The sequence below is a fragment of the Sarcophilus harrisii genome, chromosome 3 (assembly GCF_902635505.1).
Source record: "Sarcophilus harrisii chromosome 3, mSarHar1.11, whole genome shotgun sequence".
Taxonomy (NCBI): Eukaryota; Metazoa; Chordata; class Mammalia; order Dasyuromorphia; family Dasyuridae; genus Sarcophilus; species Sarcophilus harrisii.
Genome location: NC_045428.1, coordinates 570827000 through 570839455, shown reverse-complemented (window position 1 = coordinate 570839455; position 12456 = coordinate 570827000). Strand labels below are relative to the sequence as shown.

Below are 12456 nucleotides of genomic sequence, written 5' to 3'. Positions count from 1 at the left end.
AATTTTTTGGTTAGCTGTTTTCAGAGGTAATCCTAGAGAACCAGATATTTTCAATTCTTCCAGGGCAGTATCACCTAGAGAGAGGTATGTTAATTATTCTCTTGTACTGTGCCTTGGTCTATGAGTAACCATAAGCATTCTTTTCCACTCTGGAACTGTGACCAGGCTACCCACTCCTCTATGGTTTCCAGTTCTGGTATTCTAGTATTCTTCCTTGCTCTGAGACTAAGGTCCAGAACTGTAACCCAGATTCAACTTTGGACACTGCAAGAGTCCTGCCCCCAGTCCAGCAAAGGGATTCCTGTAATTTCCTCCCCCTGTGTCAGTAAAGGGATTCCTGTAATTTCTTTCTAACCAGCTGTTTGACTCCTGGTATTTTCTTATTTACTCCATTATCTTCCCAGAACTTGTTTTAAAATATATTTTGATATGCTTATTTTACTTTGTACTCCTATGTATTTTATTCTATATATTTAAAGGCATTCTTAGTACACAGATTTCACATAATTACAAAGTAATCCATATTTATATTTATATTTCCCATGTCCATGTTGTTTTCCTCTACAGAATCTAAGCTCCTTGAAGTTAGGAGTTATTTCATTTTTGTCTTTGTACTTCCAGTTCCTAACATAATATCTGGCATATAGTAGGCGCTTAATATATACCTAATGTCTTCTGAGAAAGAAGATGGAAGAGTAAACAGGAAATCACTTTAACTCTCCCATACTAACCTCCAAATAAGCATAAAATAGCACACACCTCCTCTTACCCTCTCCCTGCCCCATGAATCCTGGAACAGCAGCACCAACAAAAAAACAGGGAGAAATGATCTTTTAGTCCAGGAAATTTGGAAGGTTGGCAGGAAGGCTCTGTCTTCCTTGAATAAAATGGGAGCCCATACAGGGCAGGAACATTTCAGCAAGCCAGCCGCAAGCCATGCCTCAGCAAAATGGCAGGAAGTCCTGACCCACAGTAGGAAAGAGCTGGCAAAAGCTAATACCAGAGCACCCTTCCCTTCATGTGCCTCAGCACAGTAAGGGGAACTGATATATGCCAGTTCTGGGAACTGCCACATGTTTCAGCATATCCCTGGGCAAATAGGCATCCATCAATGAGGGATTCCCCAGGCACCTAAATAAATAAGCAGACACTAATATAGAGATTTCCCATATAATCCAGCATAGCCATATGAACGGATTCTAGCCATTAGCACCAGTACTTCTAGTTACTTCAGCAAAGGCCTGAACAAAGTGTAAGATGCCAATTGGGACACCCTATGGACCTCAGCACATGCAAGATACCAACACCGAAACCACAGTTCAGCACTAGTTAAGCTCCCTATGGCCTTTAGCATCACCAGCTACCCCAACCTCTCCCTGTAGCACGAGAAGTGAGGGGGGTCCCTCATGGGCTTCAGGGCAATATCCGTGCAGCACTAGTTTAATACCCAGGGCATGCAGCCCCTGGCCAAGAAGCTTAGGATGGTGGCCCTTACCTCGGGAGAAGATTTCAAATTTAAAAGTAAGGGGAAAGGCCAGAAATGATAAACAAAAATAATAATAATAATAACCACAACAAAAGAATCTGGTGACAAAAAGTTATTATGGTGATAGGGACTATCAAGATGCAAATTTAGAAGAGGACAAAAACCCAAACAAAACTGGGATTCAATCTCAAGCCCAGAAAGAATTTATGGAAGAGCTCAAAAAGGACCTTAAAATCAAATAAGAGACATAGAAGAAAAATCAGGAAAAAATGAGAGTAATGAAAGAGTGTTAAGGGACAGATCAATTCTCCGAGAGCCTCCACAACTGTGGATCATAACATCTGAAGGAGTTGCAGGGCAGACATTGCTGACACAGGCGTTGCGGACTGGGAATGAGATAAATTGGAGGCAGAGGAAAGAGGAGAGTGGTCAGACAATGCAATGACCTCTCAGAGAGGTCAGAGAACAGCAACTGCCTCTCAGTCTCCTTGTATCATCCTCTCACGCAAGGAGATCCATTCTGCAGGTCTGGGGTGGATCTCCAGCAGTCACTGTCAGGTGGTTCCTGTGTTACAACATATGATACCTCAATGTGGGGGGATAAGAAGTGTAAGAATTACAAGAAGAACCAGCAGCATTTCAGAGCTGTTCATGACAAGGATCCTTTAATAACCCGTGGGGAAGGAAAGAAGGAAGAAGAGCCCCGATAAGACTTTTTTAGTCAAGGTAATTAAGTGGGCCATCAATTTGTCTTTCTAATTTATTTATTTTAACATATATTGCTTTATGAAATCATGCTAGAAAAAAAGAAATCAGTGCAAAAGAGAAAAAAACTATGGGAGAGAAAAAAACAGAAAAAAAGAAGTGAACATGGCATGTGTTGATTTACATTCAATCTCTGTTTTGTTTTTGTTTTTTTTTTCTGTCTTAAGTCTATAGAGTTTGCTTTGATTACTGAACCACTGAGAAGAACCAAATCTTTCATAGTTAATCATTACACATTCTTGCTGTTATTGTGTACAATGTATTTCTGGTTCTCCTTGCTTTATTCAGCATCAATTCCTATAAATCTTTCCAGGCCTTTCTAAAATCAGCTTGTTCACAATTTTTTATAGAACAATAATATTCCATTATCTTCATATACCAGAACTTGTTCAGCCATTCTCCATTTCATGGACATCTACTCATTTTCCAATTCTTTGCTACTACAAAAAGAGCTACTACAAACATTTTTGCACATGTGGATCCTTTTCCCTTCTTTATGATTTCTTTGGAATAGAGTAATGGCACTGCTGGGTCAAAGGGTATGCACAGTTTTATAGCCCTTTAGGCATAGCTCCAAATTGTTCTCCAAAATGCTTAGATCATTGCACAACTCCACCCACAATACATTAATGTCTTAATTTTCCCACATCCCCTCCAACATTTGTCATTATCTCTTCCTGTCATCTTAACCAATTGAGAGGTTTGAGGTGCTTCCTCAGAGTTTTTTTAATTTGCATTTCTCTAATTAATAGATAATTTATACCCGAACTGATGCTGAGTGAAGTGAGCAGGACCAGGAGATCATTATATACTTCAACAACAATACTATATGATGACCAGTTCTGATGGACCTGGCCATCCTCAGCAATGAGATCAACCAAATCATTTCCAATGGATCAGTAATGAACTGAACCAGCTACGCCCAGAGAAAGAACTCTGGGAGATGACTAAAAACCATTACATTGAATTCCCAATCCCTATATTTATGCCCACCTGCATTTTTGATTTCCTTCACAAGCTAATTGTACAATATTTCAGAGTCTGATTCTTTTTGTACAGCAAAATAATGGTTTGGTCATGTATACTTATTGTGTACCTAATTTATATTTTAATATATTTAACATCTACTGCTCATCCTGCCATCTGGGGGAGGGGGTGGGGGGGTAAGAGGTGAAAAATTGGAACAAAAGGTTTGGCAATTGTTAATGCTGTAAAGTTACCCATACATATAACCTGTAAATAGAAGGCTATTAAATAAAAAAAAAAAATAGATAATTTAAAGCATCTTTTCATATGAATAGAAATGGCTTTAATTTCATCATCTGAAAATTGTCTGTTCATATCCTTTAACCATTTATCAATTGGGGAATGACTTGTATTCTTATAAATTTCACACAGTTCTTTATATATTTTAAAAATGAGACCTTTATCAAAAATATTGGCTATAAAGATTTTTTTCCCCAGCTTTGTACTTTCCTTTTAATCTTGTTTCTTTTGGTTTTGTTTCTGCAAAAACTTTTTAATTTAATGTAATCAAAGTTGTCCATTTTGCATTTCATAATGTTCTTTAATTCTTCTTTGGTCATAAATTTCTCTCTTCAAAATCTGATAGGTAAATTATACCTTGGTCTTCTAATTTTGTTTAAGGTTATCGTCCTTTATGCCCAAATTATGTAACCATTTTGACCTCATTTTGGTATGGGATGTGAGATGTAGGCCTATGCTGAGTTTCTGACATATTGTTGTCCAGTTTTCCCAGAAATTTTTGTCAAATAGTAAGTTATTATTCCAGAAGCTGGAGTTTGGGGGTTTATCAAATATTAGATTACTATAGGCCTTGATTATTGTGTTGTATGTATTTAATCTATTCCAGTGATCCACCATTCTATTTCTTAGCCAGTATCAAATGATTCTAATGACTGCTGCTTTATAATATAGTTTTAGATTTGGTATTGTTAAACCATTAGCTTTTTTTTTTCATTAATTCCCATGACATTTTTGACTTTTTGTTCTTCCAGATGAATTTTGTTATTATTTTTTCTAGTTCTATAAAAAATTTTTTTTGGCAATTTGATTGGTATGATACTGAATAAATAGATCATTTTAGGTAGAATTATATTAGCTCAGCCTACCCATGAGCAATTGATATTTTTTCAATTGTTTAAATTGGATTTAATTGTGTGAGAAATGTTTTGTAATCATGTTCATATAGTTCTTGGGTTTGTTTTGGTAGGCAATCACCCAAATATTTTATTTTGCCTAGTTATTTTTAATTGAATTTTCTTAAAGCATTTGGTAAAATCCACATCCATTCCTATTAAAAACATGAAAGAGTATTAGAATAAATGGACTTTTCCTTAAAATAGTCAGTAGCATCTATTTAAAACCATCAGTAAGCATCATATGTAATGATGATAAACTAGAACCATTCCTAATAAAATCAGGAGTGAAAAAGGTTGCTCACTATCACCATTACTATTCAATATTGTATTAGAAATGCTAGCTTTGGCAATAAGAGATGAAAAAGAGATTAAAGGAAATTAGAGTACATAATGAGGAAACCAAATTATCACTCTTTGTAGATGAAATGATGGTATACCTAGAGAACTCCAGAGATTCTACTAAAAAACTGTTTGAAATAATTCACAACTTTAGCAAAGTTGCAGGATACAAAATAAATCCACATAAAGCATCAGCATTTTTATACATCACTAACAAAACCCAACAGCAAGAGATACAAAGAGAAATTCCATTTAAAATAATTGTTGATAGTATAAAATATTTGGGAATCTATCTGCCAAGGGAAAGTCAGGAATTATATGAACAAAACTACAAAACACTTTCTACACAAATAAAGTCAAATCTAAACAAGTGGAAAAATATTAAGTGTTCTTGGGTAGGTCGAGCGAATATAATAAAGATGACAATATTACCTAATCTATTTATTTAGTGCTATACCAATCAGACTTCCAAGAAACTATTTTAATGACCTAGAAAAAAATCACAACAAAATTCATCTGGAAGAACAAAAAAATCAAGAATTTCAAGGGAACTAATGAAAAAAAATCAAATGAAGGTGGCCTAGCTGTACCAGATCTAAAATTATATTATAAAGCAGTGGTCACTAAAACCATTTGGTATTAGCTAAGAAATAGATTAGATAATCAGTGGAATAGGTTAGGTTCACATGACAAAATAGTCAATAACTATAGCAATGTAGTGTTTGACAAATGCAAAGACCTCAACTTTGGAGGGAAGGAGGGAAAAAGTTGGAACAGAAATTTTTGCAAGGGTCAATATTGAAAAATTATCCATGCATATGTTTTGTCAACAAAAAGCTATAATAAAAAATCAATGAACATTTTTAAAAATTGAATTTTCTTTCTGTCTTTTGCTGATGGAAGGCAATTCTTTAAAAATTAGAATTGGATAGGTGGAAGATAATGACTTTATGAGACATCAAGAATCAATCAAACAAAATCAAAAGAATGAAAAAAAGGAAGAGAAACAACTGATCTGGAAAACAGAGCCAAAAGAAATAATGTCAGTTTCACTGAACTACCTGAAAGCCATTAATATTCTCTGTTCTGCTCCAGACCTGGTTGGGCAAAATCCTTATTCTGACCTGATCTAAGCTTTGCGTTCTGAGGAAGAGTCCCAGATATGTGGTTATTAGAGGAAGCTTTATACTTCTGGAGTGGGGGACTGAGCTGCCCCCCATCCAGCTGCTATCTTTTCTTTCCAAGGCCAGCATATTTCCTGATTTTTTTTCACAGTGATCAAAGGTCTCCTGGGACACATAAACCATATAGAGGAAGCCATCTTTAAATTCTTCTCCTGGTCATGGATCTCTGAGAATAGAGATGCTCACAATGTTGTGCTAGTTCACCAGTAGGAAAAAAAACCCAATTGGGATTAAGATGGAGTCTGTGGTGGATGATCTTAACTAATTCACTCATGTTGACATGGTTACAGGGAAAAGAAACTTGGTCTTGTCCACAATAGGCAGTTTTTTTCCCTTTGTAATCACTCAATAGTCCCAGGAATCTTTAGTGGGTGTTGCTCTCTGATCTGCTCTAGTTCTTGCAACTGTCAGTGCAATTTTGCTACTGCTTGAAGAGCCAGCCTGAGGGGATCACTCTAGGGTAGAGGTAAATTAGTAAGGTGGGAACTTCAGGGTCAGGGATATGACTGTTGCTACTGCTGCTCCAGGTTCTCTCTCATATATTTGGGCTCATGCTGGTTCTCAAACATAAATAGCTATGGAGAAGATTGGAACTTGGTTCAAATTTTAAAGTTCTTAAGAGAGATCCTGAAAGTGTGCTTTTTCTGACCACTTTGTGGGAGCTTGCCATGTGTAAGTTCTTCATAAAAGTCTTTTTGGCAAGTGTACGTTTGGCATTCGAACAATGTGTCCAGGCTAATGGAATAGCACTTTCTGCAACTCTTGGCAATTTAATTCGAGAAAGGATCACAGTGTCTGGTATCTTATCCTGCCAAATGATCTTTGGATTTTTCCTAAAACAATTCAAAAGGAAATAATTTTGTTTCTTGCCATGGCACTAGTATTCTGTCCAGATTTCACAGGTACTAAATAATAAAGTCACCACAGTGGCTCTATAGAACTTCCATTTGGTAATCAAATACCTCTCCTCTCCCACTCTTTTCTTCAGAGCCTCCCCAAAACTAAGATTACTGTGGCAATGGATGTGTCAACATTATTATTAATGTATATAACCCTGAAAAGTATACTGCCAAAGTAAGTGAGCTTATCCACAGCATTCAAAACTTCTCCATTCTATATGAGTATGGCTTCAGAAGGGGCCAAGGAAGAGTTGACATGGTAGTTTCTACCTGACAACTCTGGAAGAAATGCCAGGAGAACAGAGGTCTCTACATAACATTTACAAACTGACCAAGGTCTATGATATTCTCAGTCATGAGTATTATGCAAATTTGGCAAAATTTGATTGCCTAGAAAAATTCATTGGTATTGTATATCAATTTCATGATGGCATGTTTGCTAGGTTTCTGGATAATGAACTTGCACTTTTCCAGTCACCAAAGGAGTGAAACCAGGTTGCATGTTTGTTTCTGTGCTTTTTAATATGATGTTTTCAGCCATGTTGTCAAATACTTTCTGTGAGGAAGAACATGGCATCAAGGTCAAGCTACTCACTGGTAATAAATTCTTCAACTTGTAAAGGTCACAAGCTTAAAAGCTTAATAGGGTAGGGAGGATTGATATATGACTTTTTGTTTTCAGATGATTATGTAATCAATGCAGCCTCCAGCACTAAGATGCAATAAAGTATAGATTGCTTCTCTCTCTTGTGCTGATTTGGGTCTAACAATTAACACCAAGATAATTTCCTGATTTTTTTTCACAGTGATCAAAGGTCACTGTATTCCTTTGGTATACAAAGGAATTCCATTAGCCAACATCGCATTATTCATATATGGAACATCAATTGGATTTTGAATATTGTAAAAACAATAAAGTAATATCACTGCTTTATACACACACACACACACACACACACACACACACACCAAATGATATAGTATCCAAATTCTTTTTTTTTTTTTTTTTTTTTTTTTTGCTGAAGTAATTGGGGTTAGGGTCACACAACTAGGAAGTCTTAATTGTCTGAGACCAGATTTGAACTCAGGTCCTCTTGACTTCAGGGCTGGTGCTCTAATCGCTGCACCACCTAGCTGCCCCTATCCAAATTCTTAAAGGAGAAGTTAAATGAGTTATAAGAAGTAAATGGCAAAACTATATTAGTAGGGAACCTCAACTATCCCCTCTCATAACTTGATAAATCCAACCAAAAAATAAACAAGAAAGAAACTAAAGAGGTAAACAATATCTTAGAAAATTTAAAGAAGACATTTAGAGAAAACTGAATTGAATAGAAAATAATATATCTTATTCTCAGCATCATGGTACCTACACAAAACTGACCATATACTAGGGCACAAAACCCTCAAAATCAAAAAGGAAAAGACAGAAATATTAAATGCATGCTTTTCATATCACAATGTAACAAAAACACATTCAACAAAGGGCAGTGAAAAGACAGATTAATTGGAAATTGAATAATCAATCCTAAAGAATAAATGAGCCAAAGAACAAATCATAGAAATAACCAATAATTTCATTAAAGAGAATGATAACAATGATACAACATACCAACATTTGTGAGATATGCCCAAAACAATACTTAAGGGAAATTTTGTTTCTCTAAATTCTTATATCCACAAAATAGAGAATGAGCAGATCAATTAACTGGGCATGCAACAAAAACAAATCCTAGAGAAAAAAACTTAAATTCCCAAGTGCACACCAAATTGGAAGTTCTGAAAACCAAAAGTGAGATTAATAAAATTAAAATTAAAATATACTGAGTCAATAACTAAAACTAGAAGCACTAATTTTTAATCTCTGTCAATCATTCTTTACCTGCAGAAATCGACAAATATAGATAACAAAGGAAACAAAATTTTGTTATTTCACAAAGTTATGCAGTGGCTAATTTGTCTTAAATCAGACAGCAAGAAATTTCTGCCACAAGACCAAGTTACCCTACTTATTATTGTCTTGTTTAAAATGTAGTAAATTTATTGCCACTAAGAAGTAGTAATTAACAGGAATGATTTGTGATCTAGAGTAAAACTGTAAATAATCCCATTTTGGAAAAAAAAATAGAACAAGTCATTAATGTACCTAAGGGAAAAAAAAAAAAAAAAAAACCCAGGGCCAGATGGGTTTACAAATAAATTCTATCAAACATTTACAGAACAGTTAATTCCAGTACTATATAAATGATTTTTTAAAAAAGTAGAGTCCTACCAAGTTCCTTTTATGACACAAATATGATGCTGATATCTAAACCAGAAAGAGCTAAAACTGATAAACTATACACCAATTTCAAAAAGGAATATAGATGCAAACATTTTGAATAAAATAGCAACAAGGAGATTACAACAATATATCACAAGGATCATACATAATGACCAGGTGGAATTTATACCAGGAATGTTTGGTTGATTTGATATTAGGAAAATTATTAATATAATTGACCATATCAATAACAAAATCAACAGAAGTCATAATTATCTCAATAGATGCTGAAAAAGCACCTATTCCTAATAAAAACACTAGAGAACGTAGGAAGAAAGGGAGCATCAAATGATTAGTAGCATCAATCTAAAATCATGAGGAAGCATTATCTGTAATAGGAATATACTACAAGTCTTACTAATAAGATCAGAGGTAAAATAAGGATGCCCATTATTCCTACTATTACTCAATATAGTGCAAAGAATATTGACTTTAGCAATAAAAGAAAAAGAAATCAAAGGAATTAGAATGGGCAATGAGTAAATAAAACTATCACTTTTTGCAGATTATATGGAATCCTGAGAAAATCCTAGAAAACCAAGTGAAAAATTACTTGAAATAATTAACAATTTTAGCACAGTTGTGGTATATAAGATAAACCTACATAAGTCATCCCCATTTCTTTTTATGTCCAACAAAGCCCAGAAGCAAGAGATAGAGAAATTCCATTTAAAATACCATCAATAATATAAAATACTTGGTAGTCTACCTGCCAAGACTAACCCAAGAACTATATGAACACAATTACAAAACACTTTTCACACAAAGTGAAATCTAAGCAAATGGGAAAATACCAATTGTTCACGAATAGGGCAAGCCAATAAAATAAAACTGATAATTCTGTCCAAACTAATTTACTTCTCTAGTACCATACCAATCAAACTACCAAAAATTACTTGATGCAGCTACAACAAAATTCATCTAGAAGAAAAAGATCAAAGAATATCAATGGAATTAATGAAAAATAAAAAGAAGGTGGGCTAGCTTATACTAGACCTCAAATTATATTTAAAAGTATCAATAAAACTACTGGCATTAGCTAAGGGTAGATCAGTAAAATATATTAGACATAATAGTAAATGACCCAGAATAACCTAGCATTTGATAAACCCAAAGACCCAGTTTTCTACTATAATTTACTATTTGACCAAAACTTCTGAGAAAACTGGAAAACAATAGGGCCCCAAACTAGGGATAAACCAACATCCACAATATATATCAAGAAAAAGGTCAAAACAAATAAAAGGAGCAAGGAATTGTGCACCCGCGATCTAAAAGAAGGAAAAAACATGATCAAAGAAGAAGTAGGGGAATTATGAATTGTAAAATATATCATTTTGATTATATTACATTAAAAATTTTTATATAAACAAAACAATACAACAAAGATTGAAGGGAAGCAGAAAGTTGGGAAACAATCTTTTGTATCTTTTAAAAGCCCTATTTTTTAAAAAGACAATTCTGAATACCCTACACACCTCCAGATTGGCTAGGGATGACAGGAAAAGATAATGCTGAATGTTGAGGATGTAAAACCCAATCAGACATTGGGGAATTGTGAACAATCCAACCATTCTGGAGAGCAATTTGGAAACTATGCTCAAAAAATTATCAAACCCTTTGATCCAGCAATATTACTACTGGGCTTGTATCCCAAAGAGATCTTAAAGAAGGGAAAAGGACCTGTATGTTAATAATGTTTGTGGCAGCCCTTTGTAGTGGTAGAAAGGGAAAGAATGGATGCCCACCAATTGAGAATGGTTTGAATAAATTTGGGTATAGAATGTTTAGAAATTGTTCTGTAAGAAATGACCAACAGAATTATTTCAAAAGGCCTGAGAGACTTAATAAACTGATGCTAATGAAATGAGAGGTCCAAGATCATTATATACTTAACAAAATCCTATATGATGATCAATTTGATGGACATGGGTCTCTTCATCAATGGAGATGAACCAAATGTTCCATTTGTTCAATAATGAGGAGAACCAGCTAGACCGGAAAGAACTCTGGGAAATGAGTGGAACACAAATACATTTCCAACCCTTGTTTTTATCTGTTTGCATTTTTTATTTCCCTTTCCATTAATTTTATTTATTTCTAAGTCCAATTTTTCTTGTGTAGAAAAATAATTGTATGGGAATGTATAAAATATTTATTTAAATACTTTAAATATTTAAATGTATTGTTCTTACTTGCCCGAGGGGGAGGAAAAATTAAAAAAGGTTTTTAATTGTCAATGCTGAAAAATTACCCTAATCTTGTAAATAAAAAGCTATAATAAAAAATAAAAACATTTCTCAAATATAGAGAGAAACTGATTCAAATTTAAAATACAAATTCCCCCCAACTGACAGTCAAAGAATAGAGTTTGGGGATAAGAAATAAAGCTATCTTTATGAAGAAGTATTCTTTGATTAAAAAAAATTCAAAAATTTTGAGGACCCCCACAAATCAGAGGGCATTATGACAACAAAGGAAAAAGATAAGGTTGGAAAAGAAAAAAAACCAAACATTGTTAGGTGGAGTTGTTTGGGGATCTAACATTTGAGAGCAATTTAATATGTTAAAAGGCATCCAAACTATGTATATGCTTTGATCCAGCAATATTATTACAAAGTTTGTATCACAAAGATATTATAAAGAAGGGAAAAGGACCTACATGTGCAGAAATATTTATAGTAGCCCTTCACATAGTGGCAAAATATTGAAAATTGAAGGGATGCCCATCAATTGGGGAGTGGTTGAATAAGCTGTGATATATGAGTGTAGTGAAATACTGTTTTGCAATAAGAAATAATGAGCAGACAGATTTCAGATAAACCTCAAATGGTTTATACAAACGGATGCAAAGTAAAATGAGCAGAACTAGGCAAACATTGTACAGAACAGCAAAAACATTGTATGATGATCAACTATGAATGACTTAGATCTTCTCATCAACACAATGATCCAAGGCAATTACAAAAGATTGATGATGGAAATGTCATCCAAATCCAAATAAAGAGTTGATTGTGGGTAAATGTAGATCAAAACATACTTTTTTCATTTACTTTATTTTTTTCAGGTTTTTTTCCTTTTTAATCTTTTTTTTCACAATTGTGACTAATATGAGAATATATTTTGCATGATTTCACATATATAATTTATATCATTATTTACCATTTTAGGAAGAGGGAAGAAGAAAAATTTGGAAATCAAAATCTTGTAAAAGTTAATATTAAAAATTGTCTTTATCTTTACATTTAGGTACAAAATAAAAATACTAAATAAATAATGGGGAAAAATAAAATATTAT

General features: G+C 34.0%; 1 pseudogene; it reads right to left on the bottom strand.

The window, feature by feature from the left end:
* Window positions 1-5745: 5745 nt before the first annotated feature.
* Window positions 5746-7376, bottom strand: LOC105750178 (annotated as a pseudogene).
* Between the last annotated feature and the right edge of the window lie 5080 nt (window positions 7377-12456).